This window comes from Argopecten irradians, chromosome 6 (genome assembly GCF_041381155.1).
Source record: "Argopecten irradians isolate NY chromosome 6, Ai_NY, whole genome shotgun sequence".
Classification (NCBI taxonomy): Eukaryota; Metazoa; Mollusca; class Bivalvia; order Pectinida; family Pectinidae; genus Argopecten; species Argopecten irradians.
In genome coordinates this window covers 8,589,833-8,617,293 of record NC_091139.1, presented here as the reverse complement: position 1 = coordinate 8,617,293, position 27,461 = coordinate 8,589,833, and the positions used below count along the sequence as shown (strand labels likewise).

Below are 27,461 nucleotides of genomic sequence, written 5' to 3'. Positions count from 1 at the left end.
TCATATTGTACTGAATGGCCATCCCTCCTTCCACCTACATTGGAGCTCTGACTATTATGTCCCTCCCACTTAAAGACTTACAGACTTGTGTCCCTACCTGAGTCAGTCCCTCCCGGGTTACTTTCAAACTTCTACCTCTTCCAAGGGAATTTCAGAATTGTGTCCCTCCCTGGGGACTTTCAGACTTACTGTATTTATTCCACTAGAAGCCCCAGTATGTCTATGTCCGTCCCTGGGGACTTTCAGACTTACTGTATTTATTCCATTAGAAGCCCCGATGTCTATGTCCCTCTCTGGGGACTTTCAGACTTGTGTCTATCCCAAGGGATTTTTGAGAGTTGTGTCCTTTCCTGGGGACTTTCAGGCTTGTGTCCCTCCCTGGGAACTTTCAGGCTTGTGTCCCTCCCTGGGGACTTTCAGACTTGTGTCTATCCCAAGGGATTTTTGAGAGTTGTGTCCTTTCCTGGGGACTTTCAGGCTTATGTCCCTCCCTGGGGACTTTCAGGCTTGTGTCCCTCCCTGGGGACTTTCAGGCTTGTGTCTATCCCAAGGGACTTTTGAGAGTTGTGTCCTTTCCTGGGGACTTTCAGGCTTGTGTCCCTCCCTGGGATCTCTACATGATCCCGTCTTCAATCCATCTATGGGGACAATCCATCCTACCATCTTCACTTTATGAGTGATCCACCAGAGTTTTGTCTGTCCCTTTTGTACTCCTCTACTTAGGGACTTACAGGTCACTTAAGCTCACTGGTCCCCTTAACTTGGGAGACTTTGGGGACTGATTCCTTCCCTTCAGGACTCACACAGAATTTCTCCTGTATGGGACTAATGTTCCTCATTGTATATTGACTGACCCCACAAGCTCTCTGGTATATATTTTGAGTAAATTAATTTTCTTGTTTTGTGTGTTGTTCCCTATAAGAATTAGAACTTGTGTTTGACTAAGTACAGGGAGGGGCAGTAAGATAGGCGATAATGATACAGGGAAGTCGTTACTTTGTAACAGCCAGTCCGTATGTTGTAATACAAAGGTAGAATATATACTTGTTGGTGATAACAATGTATACTTAGCCATAAACTTTCTAATTTATGACAAGCAGTGTAAATTTCAGGGGTGAGCTGTGTTGGCCTTGTTATACTACACCGTGAAGGGCCTGAGACCACATCCGAGTTATAATTAGTACATATTGTACTGGTGAGGAGAAAGTGTTGGTGGGATTACTATCATCAAGTTGACATAGGCAGTAGTTTGTTTGAGGGTATTGTTGATTCAACTCCAAGGATATATGGACACCATATTACCTAAGGCAGTCAGGCGTGAAGTTGTAAGAATTATATATAGGCCTAGTAGATGGTGTCGGAAGTATTGTGAAATCACTAGCATTACATTCACATATGTAATGAAGCACCGGGACTACTTTCATGTTGACCAATCAGAATAAGGGGGCGTGGCCTATGGGGTCGGTGTCTAGACTTACATGTATAGTTAACCTATGTACTAAAATCTCTTTGTCCTCGACTCTAGTGATAGATTATATTAATGTTACAATGATCTTATCACAACTATACAATGCTAGTGCACTTACTTCAGCTTCTTTTCGAAAAAAAAAGGTAAAAAGTGATAGTAGCAGCTGTATCTCTAGCCTGTAGCTTGGGGGCCGTTAATGACCTTGATTCATAACTTATTGTTTCCTCTCACGGTGAATTACTCTCTAATATACTCACCCTGTCTGATACTATCTATGTATATCTCTGGATGTCCTCATCAAGCTCTTTATTAAAAGTCTTTGTTTTTACGCTGAGACTTGGTATGACAGTTGCTCGGAATCACTTACCCATTTAAAGGGGAATTGTCTGTCTGATCATATAGGTGTCTTGGCATATCATTTTGTAAGAAGTCTTACCAGTACCAATACTTATACCAGTATCAAGTTAAGGTTAATAAAGGTAGATAATGTATATAAAAGGTTGCTAGATTAATCATGGACAATTTCAGTTCCATGTGATGCGTAAATAAACGTGTTTTGATTACGTAAATGAGTGTGTTTTGTTTGCGCTAGACCTGAGTAATAACAAAGCTTCTGTATTACTCAATATGTTGTGCTGACTAGCCAATTGAATGAGTCAATAACAGTCTATCAGTAGCAGTTTACTGATCCTTACAATCAATTCTGAACTCAATGACACTTATACCAGTATCAAGTGTTGCTCGGAATCACTTACACATTTAAAGGGGAATTGTCAGTCTGATCATATAGGTGTCTTGGCATATAATTTTGTAAGAAGTCAGGTTGTTTATATAGATGCATGTCTTGCCATATTATAATTTTGTAAGAATTCAGTAACACATTTAAAAGAAAACTGTTTCGAATCACTGGATATACAAGTATATTCAAATAGATTTCGTCTGAATTCAGGTTACTTATTTACAAGATAACTATGATCTGGTCACATAGATGCCTTGGCATGCATTTTGTCTAAATTCAGTTACACATGTAGAAGAAAATGTCCGTCTTGATACTGGTATATATGTTCAGATAGATTTTGTCAGACTTCAGTTATATATAAACATTTAGTGGAAAACTCTAGATCTATTCACAGTTTAATAATCAAAGAAAATGGTTTTGTCTGGACTAATACCTTGGTGTATGATTTGTTGGAATTCAATTACACATTTAAAAGGAAATAGTCGGACTGTCTTGATATAATTCATACATATATACGGGATACATAAGTATTATATGTACCAGTTATGCACTGATTCAGTACCGGCTAATATCCTGTGTTTCAGGAAGTAAAGTCGGATAATTATATAACATGTTCTGTCAAGATTCCACGCACATTATCTGATAGAGCTTAAACAATATATATCTATATGTAGAGGCATATATATTTGATGACATACTTCCGATATCTTTTTCTTATCAAATATTTATCACTTCTGATGCCTAACCTCATTAGATATCTCCACAACATGTTCAGTCGGCTGATGAAGAACTTTCGATCATGTGTCTCATGTCAAAGATGAATCCATGATGAATATGGTAACCAGGGCTCAGTTGTTGGAAAGATGATAATGCTAACCACAAGTTAATGATAGTTTTCAAATCAAGATAAAATAATTTCTGGTAACATAAATTTTACAAAATTTTATAAGAATATTTACTCCATTCTTTACTTACTTGCCAAGTTAAGTGAAGTCATAAAAACAAATTTTGCAGCAAATGAGAATTGAAAACTTAATGTGATTAATATAAGCTAATCATTCTTTGAACAACCAGGCCCAGAATTTCCCCCTATTTGGAAATCCAGGTATTAATATGTCACAAGATATTTTAGCAAGTTTTAAATATTTTACTGCTGTTAGTAAAATGGATTTCCGATATAACTAGAAAAAGAAGGGTACAATATATGTGTGTAGTTTTCTAGCTCCTATAGCTAGTTATAGATATTTTAAATAAACATTTACCTGTATACAGGCACACAGGTATTTAACTTTCTCGATCTTTATTGTTATCTCAGGATATTTAAAATAAACTGCTGTGTTTTAATAGCAAATTAAAATCTCAATCCGTCATTGAGCTTCTCTTCCTACTTCCAATGTTGAAGATCGAAAACCAAACGGTTCATTGAAATTCAAAAGTTCTACCGTTTCTGCATTATTCTATTCAGTCAGAATTTTGAATGGGTCGTGTCGGTGGTCGTGGCTGTGGTCTGTAGATAGGGTGTGGAAATAACAGCTGATAGGGCACTCCCCCTTACCTGTCGCAGACCTACCTGTCCTCGCTGTCTGCACGGGAAGTTCATTGTGTACCGATAGTCATTTGATGATTAGGTAGATGAATTAACTACAAAAGAGTTATCATTCGTTAGGTAGAACCATTACGTTTGTGATGACATCTACAAATGTAGTCAGTGGCATAATTTCAATTGTAGTGACAGAAAAGTACTGAAATGATAAAACAAATTGAAATACATTTCATTACATACTTATAAAGAGACGGGGATGTCGGATCGCTTCCACATCTTTTCTAGACGGACGTCGGATCGCTTCCACGTCTTTTCTAGACCTGACAATGGACGGCGCTGAGTCACCATTAAAGGTGCTAAACATCAATACATCTGAAATATCCCAGTCATTCCGAGGAATTCAGGTCAGATCAAGATTTGAATTAAATTACCCTAGATACTGGCATCAATGAAATTACCGGTAGTAGCAAGGAAAAATTTCTATAGACAAAACTCTGAAATCAAGTAGGCTTCTTGAAAAGGTATTGGGTTCACAGTTTCTGCATCGGTAACAAACGATTACGATGCTATTCAATGTTGTGTATCCGAGCAGGTAAACTTGGATTTAAATATGGCCGCCAAGTATCGGGTGACAGGTGATTCTCCTTTGATCTTCTGATTGGGAAGCAGAATGGTTCTTCCCGAGTCCTTTTTGAGCTAAAAATCAATATTCATTTTATCCCAGAGCTGTATGCAATTTACATTATCTCTATGTACGGTATTTGTTTCCTGTTTGATAAAAATATTGAATTGTTATGGATTCAAAACAAACACTTATATGAAATAGAAATTGAGAGCTTTTTATGATCTGATTATGTTATCAATAATGTTATGTTTAGCAATTTTATTAAAGAAAAAAATCATTTGAAAAAAAGAAAAGGTAAAATTCCAAGTATGACAACGTCATTTTCTTTGAAGTTGAGGAAAAAGATTTGTCTTAGTATAAAGGACAGAGATATCGGTATGTTGATGACTTGTGGAACATCAAAGTTTTCAAAATATGTAAATAAGTCAATATCTTCAATAAGCATCACTTTGTAAGTAATTCAACATCCGGGAAAATGATATCTTCAAGTTTAGAGATCTTGGATTAAGAATTGAAACCTTTACTTGCCCAATTATCGTAACGTGCTGACATTAAATCAGTATAGATGTAATTCTGTTTGAAAATTATGTAAGCCTACAGGGATTGTGGAATTTGTGTTAAGTTGTCACAATCATTTGAGCGGGCTCGTAATCTCAGATAATTTTGGAGGGAAATGTTTGTATAGTATTTAGAATGGTTTGTTCTGGGAAATCTGGTTTTATAAGTTGTACTCCTACTATCTCTGGGGGGAGGGGGTGTGTCAAAGTCGATATTGTAAGCTATACCTGATAAAGACTTCTAAATAAGGCCGTACGTAAAGATTAAACATTTTGCAATCCTCTTACGGTGGTGTCCTGTAGGAGGCTTCGGATTATAGCAGTGTGGTTATCACCAACTAGTAGGCGCTTACTTAAACTTGATAAAGAACACCAGTGGCGTTTTTCCCAGCTACTTGACCGGTAAGAAATGAAGAGGTATCAAAGATTAACTCTAAAGATCGACTAGTTGCTAAATTATCTGTCCTGCTGGGAGCTAACCATATTGTTACCTTTACGCTGTCAAAAATAGGATAAAACTTTTAGGAAGCATGTATGGGGTGGAAAGTAACAAGTTTAGAAACTTGAAACTGTCAATTGTATTGTTTTTGTGTGAACCAGCAGGTTCCTGTAGTCGCGACTGTGAACTACAATTTGATCTTCTAGAAACAGCTTATTAACTTCTTCTAGAGGATTCCAAAGAAATTTTCTAGTTCCCTGGTCATCTATAGAGTATTAATAAATTTCTGTCAGCAGAAAAATGAAATTGGAAGCCTGCTTATTAAAGTCAATAAAATGTTTAATTTTGATAATTTCAGATTAAATTTGCCGGAAGTTCCAGGTTGAACATGCTGTTCCCTAAGTGTCTTATGTCAATGTCTTGGTTCAGACATCCGAGTGTTTCTACATAGAAATCCACATCCTTGGTTCAATTCAATTCAAAATCAATTAAATGCCACATTCCAAACTGTAAACTACATGCATATATGTCATGAAGTATATACAATATGTATGAAATAAAAGGATTAGAGATAAGAAAATATTGCAAAAGTCCTTTGGTTCTAGATGATATGACGTAGTTATTTTAATTAGCTAAAAAAAACAAATTAAGGGTCAGGGTTTAGAATTCTAGCTTGGTCTATGATGGATACAGGGCCACAGTGGCTGATAAAGAGTAGTAAAGATGCATGTAACAACATAATATTATCACTAGCCTTCCATCTCTGGGACACAAGGGCAGTTCCCAATCTGTACTGATTGCAGGTTGGTGGTTTTTCTGTGGGTACTCCTATTTTCTTCAACCTTCTAATCTTGGCACATTTTAAATGACATTGGCTGTTAACAGGATGTTATACCAAATTAAGATGCTATAACAGCACTTTGACAGTGTCTACCACTTTGACAATGTCTATATTGACTGATAAAGACAAAGTCTTCTATATTTGCAGTAAGATACAGAAAGGTGTAACATTAATTAAGGTGTGCCAAGAAAGCTGTCTGAAGTAGTTTGAATGTATTGTCACTGAAGGTCGAATTTCTGTTCTCTAAGTCCTGGGAAAACATTTATTTAGTACTAAATACTGTTACGTAAACAGGGGAGGGAGAATTGGAGTGGAGGTGTAGACCAACAGTGGCCACACACAAAATGTTTCAAGGACAGACCTGAGGGACAAGTTATCTAAGGGGATTAGGGTGGCCCCTTATTACAGTATTGGGCTAGGGGATTAAGGTGACCCCTACTTACAGCTTAGCCTTTTACTGGAGGCCATCTTACAAAAGACATTTCCTGTCAAATAGGGCCTCCTTTGTGAAGCTTAAGATTTGTTTAGTCAAGGTGACAAAAGATGGAAAGGTTAATTATGTCCTATGGATTTCTCAAACATAGACTTTAGTCTACTGTGCCATGTTTCTGACGTATGGGCTCTGATTTTGGGACTTCAAGGCTGTTTCTCTTACCTGATATGTGTATTGTCTTTGATCTTGTTTTTATTTCCACGGAAGTCGTTATTGTTATGAAGATGGAGTTGAACTTTTGTCCCGATATGTATATGTTAGTTTGATGCAGTGTGATCACATCAACGGATGTTTTAAAGGTTAAAAAAGATCAGTAAATCTACAGGAAATACAGCTGAAAACTTTAAAATGCATTAAACTTCAATGCCTTTAATGATAAGACCCTGGGGCCAAACTTACTACAAACGGATGATGGGGGAGGGGGAGGGCTATAAACAGGGGGTCACTGTGTCAGATCTAAATTGGGGGGGGGGAGATCTTGCATATTAATTAGGCATGTGATATGGAATCTTGTTAACAGCAGAAGTGAGGGGGGGGGGGAAGGAGGAGATCAAACGTCTGGGGTAATTAATAAATCAGCTCCTTGTATTGTCACAATAAATGGGCATTACAACATGGTAGGCAGTCTCTAGTGCTGTACAGGTAGACACCATGTAGAACATGTAATCTGGACCATAAACACTTGCAGTGTCTAGTCAATTCCTGGATAACAGTCTCACCTGGGCTAATTTAGTTATAGATATCCTTAATATAACAGCTAGGGTCATTTAAAGGCATATGCGTGGTTAAAAGGTAAAGGAAAGCCAGAGTACCAGTAGAAAAACCCAATGACCTATAATTATCATGGTCAGTACGTATCTGGAAACTGCCCAATATATATATATGGTGATTTCAAATTTGCTACCCTGGGATTTGGGTAAACATGATGAAATATCACGTAGGTAGTTATGAAGGGTGACTGGAAGACTTTTGGTTTGTTTATTTTTTGGAAGACGCTAGTGCTACCTCATATATAGCATTACTGAAGTAGGCCTTCTTCCGATTGATGTCATTGTTCTAGTAATGTTGTGTTGTAACACCATCATAACTGCGATGTAACTCCGTCGTAACACCAGTACAGTGATGTCACACCAGCTGGATCAATATCGTACAGCCTACACTTCATCATAACACACTTAATACTATAGTTAAGGATCTAGCAAGCTGTTGTTGTGACTTGTCGTTTTTGTTCAATTTACATCTCCTTTCAAACTGTTGCCAGCTGTTCCAGAAATATGATATCCATTTTACATGTGTTTCATATTTTGATTGTCGTATAAATTTCTCTTTGATAGTCTGTAATATGTGGGTCGAACTTAATACAATGCTGACCGAGGTCAGGCCTAATGGCTATTAGACTCTTTTCAAGAATATGACAACTTTCACGAAAAATGACTATATTTTATTTTATCATTCTGCATCATGTTAATGTTGGTAGATCTGATCTAGTTAGATTATTTAATTTATGGCAAACATTACTATGATATCCTATCTTTGCATATTTCAAGAGTTATCTGCCCTTGGGTAGATATCAATTGTACATGTGACGTCGTTATTTTGTGAAAAAAAATCATATTGTTTTTTCACCGAAAATTGTGCTCATAAGTAAACGGCATCGAACACAGTCATCGATTGGACATCTAGCAAACTTGTTATGAAACAACACCCTGATATTGGATGTCTAGCAAACTTGGGTAAAGGTCCACCAACTTTGTATTAATGAATGACCTTGACCCTCCGTCAGTGGGGCCAGCTACGTTATGATCTGAATATGACTTCTAAATGATTAATACTTTAATTACCCAGTGTTCCAAAGATGCTGTTAGCATAATACAGAGCCACTTGGATCTCGTATTGAGTTAATTATGGTCCATGTCGAGATTTTGTAACAAAGAAATTAGTAAAGAAAATGTGTTAAGGCAAATGTCTAATGAAAGTGAAGTCAATTTTAGCTGAAAGGGTCAGACATATTTGTAATGGTTGTGGCTATATGTAAATATTAAACAGGTGTTAATATTGTCATTCCACATGGAAGCCCTGAAGATAATTAATGAGTGATTTAAACACCGCCTAATACATCATATCCTGGTCTGTGAACTTCTTGGTGAACAAACTTAGAAATTACATACAGAGTATACATATAGTTCAATAGCCTGACTCTGGTGGTCAGACACCTCAGTATACTGGTAGATCTCAACAATATTGCAAGTACATGTATAGTTCATAGTCAGGCAATATTCAATCTACCTCGATACTAGTAGAGGTCCCCATAACAATATTAAATAGCCAGAATATTTAGATGTTCAGACACCTCGATATTTGTAGTAATACATGCACTTCTATAAGAACAGGTATGGATTAATTGCCTCAATTTTCTGCTGTAGCAATATATACATTAAAGTGAATAGTCGGGCAAAGAAAACCAGTCTTAATGCGTTCATTGGCCTTCCAAAAGTTCTCACATATTAATACGACGGTCAAGTTCTGCTTAGTTTCCCAGTTCTGACCATTAAAGTAAAGAAAAGTTGAAAGCATTGAAAGCGAGGCTGTGTGGAAATGTAACCACGGACATAGTGAGCCTGGAGGACCTTTTAGAATTCCCATACTTTAAATTAATTTCTTCGTACGCAGACAGATTTTGACGAAAGATTTTTATTTTTCCATTTCATAAGAAATTATGCTGGATATACATTCACATCATTTTTACCGACTTTAGCCATCCTTGCCCGACTGTTCACTTTAAAGATTTTGAGTCTTGAACTAGTATATTTTGAAAACACATGCCTATATATGTACAGTAAAACAGGTTTCTAATGAACACTTTTAACAACATATTTACAGTTCTAACGTAATAATTTTCATTCCCCCGTCAATGTTCCTATAATATTTTTGGATTATGTATAAGTAACAAACTGTTCTTATAACAAAACAATTATGTTGGTCCTCAGAGGTTCATAATAACCTTGTTTTGAAAGACTTATAGCTATATAGTCATTAAAATGACTTTGTTTATTAGACAAAAGTCATATCATACTTGAAGGCTTTGTTCACTAGTAAAATTCACAATTTTTCCTTCCCTTCTCCCTCTCTCCAAATATACATTGCTTATTTGATTTCTCTGTGTTGTAATTGCTGGTCTTCCTTGTTCTTTGATCTGAAGTTGTTTAGTTTTGATATGTTTAATCATTGACTAACATGCGTTGCTTTGTTCCTGATCAAATCCTTTTACGTTTAGTTATAAGATTTTCTTGTCTGTTTACAGATGTACGCTGTAAAGAAACCTTCAAAAATGTTAAGAGCTGATCAATGCACCAGACAAATTAAAGGTGTGACCTGACTCGTCATAGACTTACGTCCTCAGAAATGGTAGATTGAGGTAACCCTGTCCTCATCAAGATCAAAGAACCTGTTGTCATGCAGCACATCAAGAAATTTACATCCTCAGAAATGGTAGATCGAGGTACCCTTTGGTCATCAGCACAGCAGCAGATTTTAAACTGGTAACTTTGTTATCTCATTGCCACCAGTTTGACGAGACAGATTCAAAGTATATTGCAAGATGAGTGTTTCCAAGGTTGCAAGATCTCATGTGGTTGCAAGAGCTCTCACAGTCGTTAGGGCAAGATCTCATGTGGTTGCAAGAGCTCGTTACTTTAGGTCGTTACTTTAGTGTGACGTAATGTTTTGAAGTGTTCTCAGTGCACATATTGGAGGGTCTGTTCTAAACGTTATACTATTACATCCTCTGAATTACTTTGGATATTTAAAGTTTTTAAAGTGTGGTGGCCGTTTTGATATTAAGAAATAACTAAATGGAAGTTGGAATTCTTACTCAATGTGTATTCAAACAAGACCATGCCTTTCATTTCTTTTTCTCCAATTTTGTTTCTTCAAAACAAAGCGACAATCTAACTCAAATCACCAAAATGTTTATGAAGACTTAGGGACACAAACTCGAGAAAATCAACAAATATTGCTTCAGGACCCATGTCAGACGAAAGATGACAAAGAATGTTACTTAGCAGCTGTGATCAGTGTACAAAAAATACATTTACATCATTGTCTGCAGGATGTTTGGGTTGTTTACAAGACCACAAGAATATCGGGAGTGCTAATTAGTAAATCAGTATTGTTTTCCCTGGAGGAGTTATTATAAAACAAGTAAGTTATTGTCTTCTTATATCATCTGGTGTAACAAAAGGATTGTTAGCAAGTTATTGTCTTATAACTCCTTGTAAAACAGACAGACTTGTCAATAAGCTATTGTTTACTTATAACACCTTGTAAAACAGACAGACTTGTCAGTAAGCTATTGTTTACATATAACACCTTGTAAAACAGACAGACTTGTCAATAAGCTATTGTTTACTTATAACACCTTGTAAAACAGACAGACTTGTCAATAAGCTATTGTATACTTACAACACCTTGTAAAACAGACAGACTTGTCAATAAGCCATTGTTTACTAATTACACATTGTAAAACAGACAGACTTGTCAATAAGCTATTGTTTACTTATAACACCTTGTAAAACAGACAGACTTGTCAATAAGCTATTGTTTACTTATAACACATTGTAAAACAGACAGACTTGTCAATAAGCCATTGTTTACTTATAACACATTGTAAAACAGACAGACTTGTCAATAAGCCATTGTTTACTAATTACACATTGTAAAACAGACAGACTTGTCATTAATAGTAAAGAAGTGAAGCCCAGTTTTAAATAAAGTGAAGTGTTATAATATCTACAGAGGCAGTAGCAGCAGCTGTGCGTTTTAGGATTTCGTCACAGCTAGTGCCCTTATATACATTAATTCATTCATCCCTGAAATTTCATAATAGACTGGTCTAGTCTTTGATTTAGAAGAGTCTAAATGTGTCTCTAGGGGTGAATTGTGTTAAACTTGTGTGTCCTGCATGGCTCTTTTGATGAATAGATTCCAATGTTAAATGATATAAATGTACATTTATGTAAGAACATTAGCTTATGTAATGCTGATTATTGCTCCTTTATGTCAATTATCACAGCATATAAGTCTGGAGGTTTTTGTCGAGGCTAGAATATGACTTTGTAGACATGTCATCGTGGTTCATGGGATTGTACACGCAGTAGTTAGGTAGTTACGATGTCTGATGGTTATTATACAGCTGTTTCATCTCCATACATCTCTCCAGAGTCTAATGACAAACTGACATTTCTACAATTAATGTATGAACATTTTTTTGATGGGCACCAATTAAACTCTGATGGGTCGTCCTGGCAAATTGACCCCCTCGGGGTGTAAAGAGTTGTCCTCTTAGGTATGTGTATTGGTACCAGACAAAACAGTTGTTATTTGGTGGGGAGGGGGCTAATGAGGAGGGGGAGGGGGGAGCAGCTGATCCTAGGGTTTAATCAGAATGTTACTTAGCTTTAGTACCAATATCACAGCTAGAGACTTCACAGTGGTTGATTCTAAGTGTAGAGGTAGAATTTTATTTTTAAAGCCACTATCCATTTGCGGCAAGTTGGTAAAATTTCAACTCGCCAAAACAGAAATTTGCTTGCCGCTTTAAAAATTAAAAATCAAGGTCAAAATTATATTTATTTATTGTAGGTAACAATTAATGTTGGACATTTTTAGTGTCACTGTATTGTGGTGTGACAACAGTTTATTTTCAGAATGTGGCATTATATGCAAATGAAAACTAGTTAAATATGACTAAATTATCATGTTTGATTCTCTGACTGTCTGTATATTGAGAATAACAACTGATGCATCCGCTCGCCAAAAATTGCAAGTACAATATTTTTCAACTCGCCAAATCAAAATTCAACTCGCATTTGGCCAGTTGGCGAGTGTTAATTTCGAACCTTGAACGCTCTTTCTCAGGACTTTGTTTTGACTACTGTTGGACATAGATTCTTTAAATGACATGATGAATGTCTCCTGTTATACTGTCAGGATAAAAAAAATATTGAAGTTCTTACTGGGACAAACGAGTCTGAATTAACTGACATTATAGAATATTGACATTTGAATGTTTGAATATCTCTTTTGTTTCCCTGGAAACACTTGATAGATTCAGCAAGAATAAAACTCAAGCCATTATGCCAGCTAAGAGTTTAGGAGAATTACAGTATATCTTGTAAGATCCTGTGGCTGGCATGTGCAAAACAATTACGGTATATCTCATAAGAAAGATTACCACAAAGATTGTGAGTCTGGCATGTGCAGTAAAAACAATAGTTTTAGGAGAATTACGGTATATCTCGTAAGAAACATTTGTATGTGGTACACAAAGATCGTGAATCTGGTGTGTGCCGTAAAAACCATAGTTTTAGGAGAATTACGGTATATCTCGTAAGAGACATTTGTATGTGGTACACAAAGATCGTGAATCTGGCGTGTGCAGTAAAACAATAGTGTTATCGTTATCAATGAAAGTGAGGTCCATATACATCTGGACAGATAGGAATCTACTGTATTACATAACTTTTACTCTCGGCTTGCTGCTCAAGATGCAGTAAGGAATCTCAGCATGCTGCACACAGTGCAATAAGGAAACACAAGGTGCAATAAGGGAATGTTGAATCGATGTGATATGATTCTGACTCTAAAGCCACAAATCATAGCAGTAATGAATTCCTGTTTAATTAATCAGTGGTTCGAGAGATCTTTGTCTCGTGTGGCTGCAACCTTCCACCCAGAATTTTCATTTAGATATTATTTTATTTTGTGGCTGCTGGGTTGAGTAAGAATATATATGATAGAATCAGAGACAGAGATAGGATACTAGATAAAGATAAATATTGTAGAATTGAAGATTACGATAGTGAAAGGGAGAGTTGTTCTGTGGTAGGCCAAAGGGAGAGTTGCACATTTTCTCTGATTCATTTGAAATTGCGTATGTAGGGGTTATGACTTCAAAATCATGACTGATAAATAATTGTGTGGGTTCATATTCTTGTACAAGTGTTAAAGTAGAATTAATTAATTTCTCTTCCACAGATTGCACATGATGATGTGTTTAATTTCTCAGTTAAACTTTCTTTTCTTGACTTTATAATCAGCCATTTTAACCTGCGTACCTCTAAAATCTAAAGATGACAGACAGATAGCGAAACATATGGATTTTAAAAAAAATGTGGAGTATTAAAATGATAATCTGTGGCCTGTAGGCCGAAGTGGCTAATCATGGTGATCTGTTGACCCGTTAACCTGGACTGACCACTGTTTTATTGTAGTTCTAGACAATGTTCTCTCCCGCCAGGCATATTCATATTTACGACAGAAGCCAAAAAGATTGTAAGTAATCGGGACTGTAAAAAACAGATTAGCCTGACAATTTAATTAGGGACTTTTTTTTCACTTGAGCAGGCTCTTTGTAGGTGACAGCTCGTATTAAAACAAATTTTACAGCGCACCTGCGTATTTAAAAGGGAATTTATTGCAATGATCGAAAATAACAAAAGGGGTTGATATGTTTTGAGCGGGTTTAATCGATACGCAGAATGTTTGGTGTGGTAGACGTGTTTTAACAGTGTTTTGACTGTAGTAGAATTAGGGTCGATTATCAGACAGGTCAGACATAGAACGCTAACCTGCGCTGATGAACCTGTCAAAACCTGATGTTTTTGTTTCTCTGTGAGATAGTGTACATCAGAGATGTGTTTACACTCCGATTGACATGGAGTCATGGTGTTATCTATCTAATCTCTATTAGACTCACGTTTGTTTTATAAAAAATGATCCAGATTTTACTCAGTCATAATATGGAGCTGTAGTAACTGGTCTTTGTTTGTCATAGTAAAAGGCACAGCAGGCTTTCATGAATTTTATTTTAGTTAGTCGGTCGGTTGATTAGATTTATATCCTAGCAACAGCCATGGTCATTTGTCATTTAAGGTTAGCCTCGGTTGTAAGAGGTATGTGAAGTCTGTGTTTTGGGAGGCTGCGGTATATTCATGTTGTATCTCCTTGTCATAGAGGAACTCATGCCCTTTTTATAGTGCTATCTCACCGAAACATTCCGGCTGAGACACAGAACACGGCATGTTACATTATACTGACAACAGACTTCATATTTTAAGTGATTGTGACATAAGTTCCTATATAATCACTGGCTAAATATAGAGGTTGACATTCCATGTCTCATAATAATACTGACCCCAACTCATCTTTCAATGACTCCGTTCATCATCAGTAGCCACCAGCTACTATATATATTTATCTAGTGTATATGGGGGCCGCGGTGGCCGAGTGGTTAAGATGTCCCGACATATTACCACAAGCCCTCCACCTCTGAGATGGGGGTTCGAATCCCATGTGGGGCAGTTGCCAGGTAATGACCGCTGGCCGGTGGTTTTTCTCCGGGTACTCCGGCTTTCCTCCACCAACAAACCTGGCACGTCCTTACATGACCCTGGCTGTTAATAGGACGTAAAACTAAACAAACCAAATGTTACAAAGTGAGAGAGAGGGAGATGTATTGTAGGAAAACAGTTCTAGTTTAAGTTATCAAATCTACAGGTTCAAAGGTTTAAGAGATAATTCTTTGTCACTTTTGTTATCTTAAATCTAAACACTAATTACATACTAATTAAAAAAAAATTAAAGAGATTTGATTAAGGTTGACCATGAACATAAAAAAAACCATAAGACTTATATTAGTTGTATAAGAATACATAACGTTTATAGGAGTGGCTGATCTATAAATATCATTAATACAATTACAATTGTTCTCAGAGATTAGTAACATGATAAACTTTGGATATAAACAACACCAGATAATAGGGGGAGGTGGCTCGGTGGTCGATGTGTAACAATATTGATCTCCGTGATTTACAATGATGGGTGACCTTAGTTCACATTCGGTTAGTCGGCCGTGGGTGTATATATAGGATTCCTGACATTCCTATAGTATATAAACAGTTACAGGTACTAACCCTACCTGTCCAGTATATAATTAGTACGAGATTGTTTAAATGCTCTTTTGAAGATGTCTATAGTCAGGTAACGATAATGGTTTTATCATACAACTTTCTGAAAGCATTTTCCTTAATTTGGTGTTCTAGCGCATCTTTTTTCATCCAGTGCACAATTTTGTTAGTCATAAATTTATACATTTCTTGATATCTATTTAAATATTTAGTCTGTTTTTTCGTGTTAAAGTAATACTATTTTAAGGTATCTTATGTACCTAACACTCTTCAGTGTAAAGTAAGCTGGTTTTACTTACATAGCTGAACTATCTCTACGCAAATCAAGATACAGGTATCATTGAAGAATTTTAAAAGCAACATTTATTTAGGTAATTTGAATGAGTAGCCCATGGCAGTCAGTCCAGTCACTAGGAAAATATATATAACATCTCATTGGGATCAATTTACATTATACACAGTGTCAAAACAAATGCAGCTTAATGAAGCAGAATATTTTAGGTCTCATTACATATTATATCATCGGGATCCGGAGCATGTTTTAAGTTCAAGGTTGTCAGGAGACGTGACATACTGATGTAAGGAATGAATCATTTTCGACCAATAAGATTGTATTCACGACGATATATAATTAGGATTTTTACAAGTTCTGATTTTACCATATTGATAAAAGTCTTGTTCAACTTTGACAAGTGCATTAGACAAGATGTTAATGTGTGTACCGTGCAGACATAATAGATTTCTGTAGCTGCGGGTGAAACATTCCTTTGTCGTTAATAACGAGATGGTTTTAATATGATCACTGTTCTATTTATCTATATTTATAATACTGTTACAATTCTTTCTTCCTGTTTAATTGAATTCCATTGTGGTTTCCCTAAGGTGAGGAATGTCGGAGATACGATCAACGGAGACATTGTTGATTTGACCATGTCCTTGTCCAAGTCGCTGTCGGTACGACCAGATCTTTGTCGCGTGGAATGAAACTTATTATACTCCTCCTCGTAAAGCTAATCAGGTGTTAACGTTGTCTTTGGTATCCGAGACCATCTCCTCTCACTGGACAGTGGTCAGTCTGTATCCCATTGTTATAGGGATCGTTTGTCCAGACATCCGACCCCATGTTTTGTGTAAATATGTTGATGCAGAACTGTTACAAGTCAAAAGTCAATGTACAGGTATACCTGAGTACTGGTTCACCTAACCAATGTAGTTTGGATAATAACTTCTCCTTCAAAGCACTGGAGTGAAAATCTGGTCACATGAAAATTAAACTTGTGATTATGGTCATACTGTACTATTAGTACACCATGTAAGCTTTGCCCTGATGACGGCCTAAAAAGGCTGAAACATGTCAGCAACCAGCTGCACCAGATGAACCCAGAATATACAATTCAGTACCTGGTTCAGGAGTTGTATCTCTTATTATTTTGATGATATTGTGATGATAGCATTGGTCCTTTCAGTTAAAGCTGCTATAGATATATATAGTAGTGTCTGCAATATCTGATGTGGAACCATGAACCCTACCTAAGTACCTGTATCCTATGTCACCTACTGACCATCGAGGACCAGTGACCAGTATGACCTACCTGTATCAAAAGGTCACTTGACCACAACCTCTCTGCACTAAGCTTATCTTCCTTGCATTTGAAATATTGGATTTTTCAAATCATCTTTATCAAATCATCTCTATTGGATTTTTCAAATCATCACTCAGTGATTGGCTTAAATAGCTCAACTTAAATGAAAGTCAAAAAATTCATGGTTAAAGTAGCCAAATGTGTATTGTTACAGTTGTTTCACAGGTCTAAAGTTTAAAGGTCAAGGTCACCTTGATGATTGATATTTAGTTCATTTAATTTGACAATCATGTAAAGACAATGCATAGTGATCAGGCAATATAGACAACATCTACCTATACAACATCTATATATACAACACACCTAGACAACAAATGTACACAGATACATGTAGATACATCTGCAAAACTATTGACATTACTCTTGACAGAGAAATGTCCAAATGCTTTAATGAGATCTTACTCTGACTGTTGTGTTGCCATGGTAACTAGGTCACTCATTCACAACTTTCCCCATTATCAAGATTTTCTAGACCCTGGATACATGTACTCTTTTTGCCAATGAATGCACTGTAAGTATTATTGCCATGTGGTCAAATTAGTAGTGACCACCAGGTCACCATGTATATATGTCATGTGGACAGAAGCCAACTAGATAAGATTCTGGTCATTTCAACCTGACTCTGGTCACTCTGACTATCTACTGACCAGTTGGGACATTCTAGCTGCCTACTGACCGTCTGGACATTTTCTGGCCTTAGCTGTGTTGACCCCTGCTTTCCATACTTATCTTATCACATGATGGGCTGTAGTTGTAGTAAATTAATAACTAATTGCTCCCCCTGGTGTATTCAAATTGCTAATAAATGTTTGCTTAATCCAATTGTGCGCTTCAGTGCTACTGTTTACCGACAGATTTCCTGACAGAGTACTATTAAACATGCATGCAGCATGATACCACATATACATTTCAGTTCATTACAGTGGTAGTAAACAGTGCATAAAGAACGCAAATCAAAAGGTACTCTGTCAATTCTTATTGTTTTAAAGATTCTCTGGCACTTAAAATGAAATTAATGAAACTTTTGGAAGCATATATATAACCCTCTGTTAGAAAGCCCAGCCTATAAAGTCATTTTGAAGATCAAAAACCAATTCACAATCTTTCAAGGTCACATGATAAAGATTTTAGAGTATTTGACATTGACCCATTTGATTCTCAATTCGATTGTTATAAAAACAAAAGGTACGTGACAAGAATATGGGCCCATTAGGTCTTTTACTTGTCAAGACAATTAATTGGTATAAATATATAGATATGCAGAAGCATTGCTAATGAATATCTTTATATTACTATGGCATAAAACCAAAGAAGATATGTAGTTCACTTGTCATTATAATTAGAACATGTATAATCAATTATGCAGATGTCTAGATCTGTTCTCCATTGGTAGCTTGGCTAGTTGGCTATGTAATATTGTGGCCGACTATGTAATATCGTGGCAGAATTTCATCACAATTTGTGTCAGATAAACACATGGACTTAAAAGAACAAGTTTGACCTTCATTTCCACTGGTTGTAAGTGTACTAAATGTATAAGAACCTGTTGCATCAGAATTTATACACAATATCCCATTACGTAAACTGTCGGTATCCTCATTCTATTAACAAGCATTTGCTATTTTGTGCCTGTCAGTATTGCAAAAAGTAAATATTTAAGATTAAATCTTAAATTAGACTTGTTTGTAATACATTATTAATTACTGTGAAGTAAGGAAATGGATAACAGATAAAACAGATTGGTTTAACATTCTATTATTACCAGCCAGGGTTATTTAAAGATGTGTGGGTTTAGATGATGAAGAAAATCCAAAGTACCCTGGGACTTAAAAGAACAAGTTTGACCTTCATTTCCACTGGTTGTAAGTGTACTAAATGTATAAGAACCTGTTGCATCAGAATTTATACACAATATCCCATTACGTAAACTGTCGGTATCCTCATTCTATTAACAAGCATTTGCTATTTTGTGCCTGTCAGTATTGCAAAAAGTAAATATTTAAGATTAAATCTTAAATTAGACTTGTTTGTAATACATTATTAATTAATGCGAAGTAAGGAAATGGATAACAGATAAAACAGATTGGTTTAACATTCTATTATTACCACTCAGGGTTATTTAAAGATGTAGTGGGTTTAGATGATGAAGAAAATCCAAAGTACCCTGGGGAAAAAAACCAACCAATCTCTATCTGTTCACTACCCCACATTGGATTTGAATTTGACCCAGAAGTGAACAGATTGAAACATGTTGGGCCATCTTAGCGACTTAGCCACTGCTTCCCTATAAAAAGACCTGTACTAACTCTCATGGATCCCCTGGTCCTGTTTTTTCCTAATTTACAGGGATCACCTTATGCTTGTTAATCTGTTTATATTTTACTCTCATTGTCTAGAGTCTAGATTTTGTTACATCCTCTAGCTATTGAGGATTAAGTAGGTCCATCATTCAGCTCCAGATGAAGAAAAATTCCTGTTTGACAAACAAAAATATAATCAACATGTGTTGATACTACAACAAGTCATTATCTTGGCTACAAGGCTCCTGTATATGACAATGAAATAATGTGTATTGGTCAATCATGGAGTGAACTGATTTCTGGATACTTTTAGGTTAAGAGTTGTGGGGGGGGGGGGAGTTTAGGCTTATTACAAAACAAGTTCTCCTCCTTAACATCAAGGAGATAATGGGGAAGACCGGTAATTGAAGACAGCGTGCTTGTAACCAAATATTCAACAGGAGATGCTCCACTGTTCAAAGTGTACACAGGGTTGAAAATTTTCAGCCGATTGGCTGATTTCAGCCTTTTTGACTTTCAGAAAATAGGTACCTGTAATTCCATATAATTGTCCCCCAAAACATAAATTTCAGCCTTTTTCAGATTTTTTCATTTTCATCTCTGTGTACATGAGGCCTGAGTTTCTATTTATATCTTTGTTGACTTAGAAGTTAAGTGACCATCTGTATGTTTTAACACTCCCCAGTGTGTACAACACTTATCTAGCTTGTTGTACAAGCCTTGAAGAGAAAACATCGGTAGAATTTCCACTGACAAACGCAGTTGGAAATCTGATCTGGTCAATCACGAACCCAAAAACAAAAATATAAATCCAAGAAATCATACAGAAATCTAGCTGCAGTAGCAGCACTGCTGCTCATCTTGGTATAATCATTGGGAGTATATTATACAAGATAGCTCTAGGTGTTGTTTATCCACTTGCCAGACAGCATTCCTCATCTTATATACCTTCATGATACCTGCCTTAAAAACCTGCAGTGTTTTGACACCTTAATGACAAAGATATGATTTACCTTCAGATTTACAGGAGCAAAGGCATGATGACCTTGATATAGACACTTGGTGACCTTGACCTAAATTCCAGTTCATGACCCATCTATGAGGCATATTTCAACATATAGATGTTTTTACAACTCAAAAGTTTTTTTCCACTGTTTCAAAGCAAACGGAAAAGAAATTTTGGCCAATATGGATATAATGGTATGTATGAGTATAATAATTTTGTGAAATGATATTTCATCAGTAGAAATATTTGATTGAAATGACCCTGTCCTGTGTTTATATCGGTCAATATAAAATAGAACTTGTTTTGGTATGGCCATGTTATCATTTATCACTGTATCTGTATCCATAGATACCCATGTCCAGTGTAATTGAGATATTTTAGCTGTTCCAATATTTACACATTGTTGATTTGAGGTTTCTTACTGTGGATGTTTTGGTAGTAGACTGCGGTGAGTGAAGGCCATTTCTTCCATGTTATTAGTTCCACTGAACTCGCCATGGCTCCTGTGATTCAGGTTTCAGGGGTCCCTGGACTTTAAAGCAATGTCTGTATTTTGTTGTCTAGCTTTACATGTCTGACCTTGAGACTGGTAGTTCACCTCAATTGCCCTCCCACTATCAAACACAACATTGGCTGATGTTAAACATTAGGCAGTCTGCGATGTAGCACTTATCATTGAACCAGTTATCGCCATTTATGTGGAGGTTATCTTTGTGAAAGGACCTTTGTCTTCATTCATCATCATCATCATCATCATTATTATTGCAGTCATCAGCCTATGATAGTCATCTTGTTTGTATTAGGGCTGTGCTTATATCTGTATGTTAAAGGTAAAACACATCTATTAGGCTATGGCCTGTTCACTACGTAAGTAAAATGTATTGCGACAAAAGCCTTGCTCTGGGACTTGTAGCGCTCATGATCAGCATACAGGGAGTAAGACAACTGGTTTGTCCGTTGTCAGTATAATTTGACAGGGTGGGGTATGATGCTTGGTGTCTTCGGCAGCATGCTTCAGTGATATAGCACTATAAAAAAAGGCAACAGTTCCACCATACAAGAAGACACTACACAAATATACCGCAGTCTCCCAAAATACGCACCTCACACTTCAAACACGCTACACATTGTATACATGGGAGGCCGTCCTTACATGACCCTGGCTGTTAATAGGACGTTAAAATAATCAAACAAACAAACAAACAAACTGGGACTTGTAGTTAAAACAAATATCTATTTGACAATGGTCTTGTTCAGATCATGTGTTGGGGAGGGGTCAGTTCCCATTATGGCTGGGGAAGGGGCAGTTCCATTATGGCTGGGGAGGGGCCATTTCCATTATGGCTGAGGAGGGGTCAGTTTCCATTATGGCTGGGGAGGGGTAAGTTTCCATTATGGCTGGGGAGGGGCCATTTCCATTATGGCTGAGGAGGGGTCATTTCCATTATGGCTGGGGATCCCCCAGTGGGGTCAATTCCTATTATAGCTGGCCAGAGGGGTCAATTACCATTATAACCTGGGAGGGGTCAATTCCCATTATAGCTGGCCGGGAGAGATCATTTTCCATTATGGCTGGGGAGGGGTCCATTCCCATTATAGCTGAGGAGGGGGTCAGTTACCATTATAGCTAGGGAGGGGTCAATTACCATTACGACAGGGGAGTTCAAGGGGTTAGTATCATATTTGTTGCTGAGAAATATAAAATGACTGACTTGAGATATTGACAGCCAAAGGATGAGGAGAGAGAGCACCTGCCAATCTGACATACATTGTTGTATTGTTGTATACATGTCACTGGAACTACTTTTCTGTGTTGTTTGTCTATATCTGTACTGGGTCAACCTGAAATGTACAACTTTGTTGTTTGACATATATACCTTTATTTGTGGGAAAATTATGTTCTATTTTGGACATGTAGTGTACATTTGTCACTTTTTAGGATGTATGTATACATATTGTACATTTGTGATTATCAAACATTTGTGCAAGTAGATTTGTATAGGTTACTGTATGTGTTTATTTGTTCATAATTGATGACTTATAAAACTGATGATTTTATGTACAAGGACAATCTTTCCTCCTTAATTTGGAAAAATAAAAAAATAGGGTTACATTGGGGACAACGACTTTTCCAGACATATTTGATTTATCAATAGATTTTGGCCATAATAAAGTCTCCTATATATCAGCTGATGGTCCACAGCTGGCTGGCTGACCATTACACTGCGGTATATGGTATACGTGCATGTCTGCCATAACCACTGTATACGTAGCATTATATATGACCGTTAATGAGATATTATGCTAATAAGACCCAGTAAAAAATCACATCAAGTCTTCATTATCTCCTTAGGCTGTCTTGTACTACATAGGGCTATTCTGTTTCAAGAGTCTCCTGTGTACCCTAAATGACTAGATATTAAAGGAGGAATAAACCACGCGACACCACCCACCGTGTAGATGGTTATAATTACCTCCCTTGTTCCTCGATACTCAAACACAATTGTTCCTCCCCAGCTTGATATTAAGGCAATTTATAGCGTTGAAGATCTACAAGCAAATTCATATTTTTGCACAAAATTTGCCAAGTTGTGATCTTTCAATAAGAATGATAATTTCCTGAAGATACTAAATAAATAAAAATCAAAACATATACCATAATAAAACAAAATATGTGGTAAGGATATCAAAGTGGAGTCGCTCCTTGTGAAGTGGTGATGACGTGTATTATAGAGCATTGCATTCAGCATCAGATATCACTATGGAATAAATTATGTTACCTGAGTATAGAATTATTGTGATAAGATTTATCATGTTTTCTGAGGAAGGTGAGACTTAGTTCCGGGGACGTGTTTCCGTTACGTTTCCGAGTGCCATTGTTTGGTGTTTCAGAAGTTCTATTGTCCGATATCGAGGACAAACATTTGATTTTGACATGTCCACTTTGATTTCAGTTTTACCATTCAATTTCGGGGTGCCGGTGACTGAGTGCTAGACATTTATCATATTGTCCCTGAAATGACAACAATAGTTTGGGCTCAAAAGTGTTTTATAAATGGGATATTCAAGTTGTCATTTTCCGTTATATTAGCGGGTCGTTTACAGATTAGAAAACTTCTATGATATGCATTAATGGTATATGTTTAATGTAGAAAGTGATTGATATCAATGATAATGTCTCTAATATTTGTTTAGCTGGATAATGTAATCACTTTCAATACTTTCGTTACAATGAGGTAAAGTTCACCTATTGATGCAGACCTCTGACTTTGATGGATGGTGAAATTTTCGAGTTTATCTAAAGAATATGTTACAAAAATTAAAACCTTTTACCGATCTTAGATCTTATCATTATAGATGTTTAGGGACCAAAGTGTTTTGGGATTCAGAAGAGATAATTTACTTAAAATTAAAATACAAAGACTCAATAAAACTTCAAGTTTCAACTGCAAAAGACAGCACTAACTTTACCCTATTTTCAATTAGTTTTAAATTTCAAATGTTAGGAACCTGAAGAGGAAGCCAACGTTCTAATATTGGATGGGGAAAAAAACATAAAAAAAGATATCTAAAGAACTTGTGGCAAGATACTGTACCTTTTTCTGGGTTAGTTGATTCCGTCAACTTTCGACCAGTAGAATTTTCGATGACTTGAAAATCATACCATTTTCTGAGAAACCACAATTTATCTCCCAAGATACAAAGATTTATGGCCGAACTAATTACATTACACAATAAGAAATTAGTTCAAAGGAATAGGAGGATTGGTATTCTTGTTGTCTGTATAATGTGATCCGGTGGGGGGATGGAGAGGGGAGGCTGTACTGTATCTGTGACAACATGCTTCAGTGAGATAGCAGTGTATAAGTTTAAGAAGGGGGCAAAAGTTCTACTAGTACAATGCAAGGAGACTCCACATGAATATACTCCAGCCTCCCAAAATTTATATATTCACACACTCAACGCATTGCACACTGGGGAGTCCGTCCTTAAATGACCCTGACTGTTAATATAATAGAACGTTAAATTTTAAAACCTAATGAACGAAGTCAAATTAAAGTAGAACTATTATATTATTAGGTGTGGCATGGAAATGTTATGAAATAGCAAAAAAATGAATCGAGACAAAAATATTTTAAATGTCAAATCAACATAAAAAAAGAAGTGTTTTATTTAGTTGTTTAAAATGCCTGCCTATGAGTAGATTTGTCAATAAAAACTTTATTAAATGCTGTATTACTCACCTGAGCAAATGTTATGTGTATACGGACTGGAAGATTTAGACAAGATTATTTGTGGGTCATGTATGTAGTTGGAACGTGACATCATTTACCTATAGGATGTATTAAATAGGACTACAGGTATATATATTATCACCTGTAGCTTTACTTTAGAGTCTTGTCAAATATACCATATACTGACCTATATGGGGAAAGCTCCCATAGCGTACCATACACATTATAGTATAAGTAATCTTATAGATATACACACCAAATAATGCCATTTCTACTACTGTACAAAATAACACAAGATAGATATTTAATCATATTACGTCAATTAATCTCCATATTATGTCAAGAAAGATATTTAAATATATATATTACGTCAATTAATCTTCATATTATGTCAATTAATCTGTTAATATATGGCTTAAATGCAGTTTTTCACCAAGTCTTCAGCAATCTTTGACAGAAGGCTGTTTTCTCCTTCCTTAGTATTTGGAAAAATTTGACGTATTATATCGGAGTTGTATTAAATTGCATTTGATGTTTAGAATTAATTACATGTAAATATGTATTGATACTAGGATCAGGACGTTAGTTGTTGGTAACGTAAGTTGTAATTGAAATGTCACAGTTCAAAAGTTAAGGGTTGGATCGATAACAGAAAATATTGACACAACTCCTGTGAATAAGTGTCTATCTTTTAACAAACAGTAAGAATCGGTCAGTCTACAGTCAAGTGACATATTGATCACCCTGACCAAGGAATGACCTGACCTGACCGATACAGACTGACCAGGAACGTCCACTTTCACCTGTTGTACAAACAACTGACCAACACCTAGATAGATTGAAATTTAAACATAGCGTTACACTGTTAATGGATTATTTCTACATGCGTAATTCATACCTATAGTCCATTGTCATGTTTTAATCCTGGATAATATTTAAAATTGAAACATTATCAAGTTTACAGTTATGAATTAAAGAGTGCAATATTGGCAAGGTTCAGTTTTATACCTGCATTTATTCACTGTGTTCTTATTTAGTCAGCATTTCACTCTCACATTATACCAGCTCAGCTTTCTGGTATTCATTGACAATAACAGGTCTGTCGTACAATGATATTTCTGTTACATTAATTACAGGATGACTGGCTCAAAAGCCCCAACCTGTCTATAGAGGCAACCTGTCTATAGTGACTTTTTTCTGTTTTCTCTTGAGTGGTCGTTATAGACAGGTTTGACTGTATCCCTCCTCCTCCTTCAGACTCATTAGGTAAAAGACCAAGATTAGGATAAGATGATATGTGCAGAACTCTTTCCCGGGAGCCCTTTTCACAAAATTGCTTGTAAAATGTTGTTAATTGATATAGGAGATTGAGTGACGGGTCATCACAATCTGGGGGGAATGATTAATGGCCTGAAGATGTACTAACAGTGGTCTGTCCCCACAACAAGCTGGTCAGGACTTTTATAACTTACCTATCTTAGGGGGAGACTGGTACTAAATAGCTTTTAATTGTTGCCTAGATACAGATAAGTATTATCTTATATCTCTGACCTTGATATGACTTCACTGACCTCCACAGGGGTCCCAGATTGGTAGGATGGTCAGGGGAGATCACTCTGACCTGACCAGCTGATCTAACTCCTATTAAATCCTTGTTAGATACAATTAGTGGGTAAGTGTCTACATCTCTTCACAGTGTGGGAAGGATGGAAAAGTTATGATAAAGGGATGGGTGAGGAAGTTATGGTGGATGGGGCAGTATCCCCTCCCCAGGGAGATATATAGGCAACACTCCCTCCCCATAGGATGTGACTGAGCTCCTCCCCCTGGGATGTGTCGGAGCTCCCTTCCCTTGGGATATGGCAATATAAACATTAACTGTAATAGATGGCCTCCCAAGTTACCTTCAGCAGGATGTGTAGCCCTCAAAGTTTATATAACATTTACTCCCGGATGTTTTGTAAACATGTAAATTTGACAGAGTTTATAAATAATTCAGCTGCATGTGAAAACTGTGTAACAAAAATCACAGGAGTCACATGTATCTACAGATTTATTTCCTTTTGATGCTGCTGATCTCATTGATAGCCTAATTCTACACGGGACAAACAGTCTCTCAGATTTCAGATGATCTGATCTATTGTCTGTTATGTTGTCAATATTTCATTGTTTTTTCCGGATGATAATGTTAACACTATAGTTTTAGTAGAACCTTCATTTGAAGATCATGTAAAAAAAAAATCAACTTGATCGAATACCTACAGTATTCGACCCAATAAGCGCCCATGTCCCTGTAAGGGCCCCTCCTAACTTTTGAGGCCTTGATTTCAATTGCCCAGGCATAAATAAGACCAAAACTACACAAAACTGTTTAGATTTGCAATAATTGCGTGTTATTAGCACCTTTTCATCTTAAATGCCCTGGATGATTTTTTGGGTGGAATACGGTACCTTGATGGTTAAGTTTAATATATGAACTTAATTTCTCTTATAAGAAATATAAATTGATTGAATAGGAATTAGATTGTGTTGTTTGTAGGCTAACAAGCTGTCATTGTGATATGTATATGTGACAGTTGCTGCATTATCATTTCCTGGGTGGTATC

At 36.4% G+C, this 27,461-nt stretch overlaps 1 long non-coding RNA gene across 3 annotated transcripts in view; it reads left to right on the top strand.

Annotated features, from left to right (window-relative positions):
• LOC138324896 (uncharacterized) overlaps positions 1-27,461 on the top strand; it is a 45,306-nt gene that overhangs the window by 6,806 nt on the left and 11,039 nt on the right. For 2 of the 3 annotated variants that reach the window (XR_011208698.1, XR_011208697.1), the window contains exons 2-4: positions 10,007-10,354; positions 10,402-10,905; positions 20,634-20,814. This is a non-coding gene — a long non-coding RNA (uncharacterized lncRNA). The remainder of the gene's footprint in view (positions 1-10,006; positions 10,355-10,401; positions 10,906-20,633; positions 20,815-27,461) is intronic. The other variant, XR_011208699.1, reaches the window with a different exon arrangement.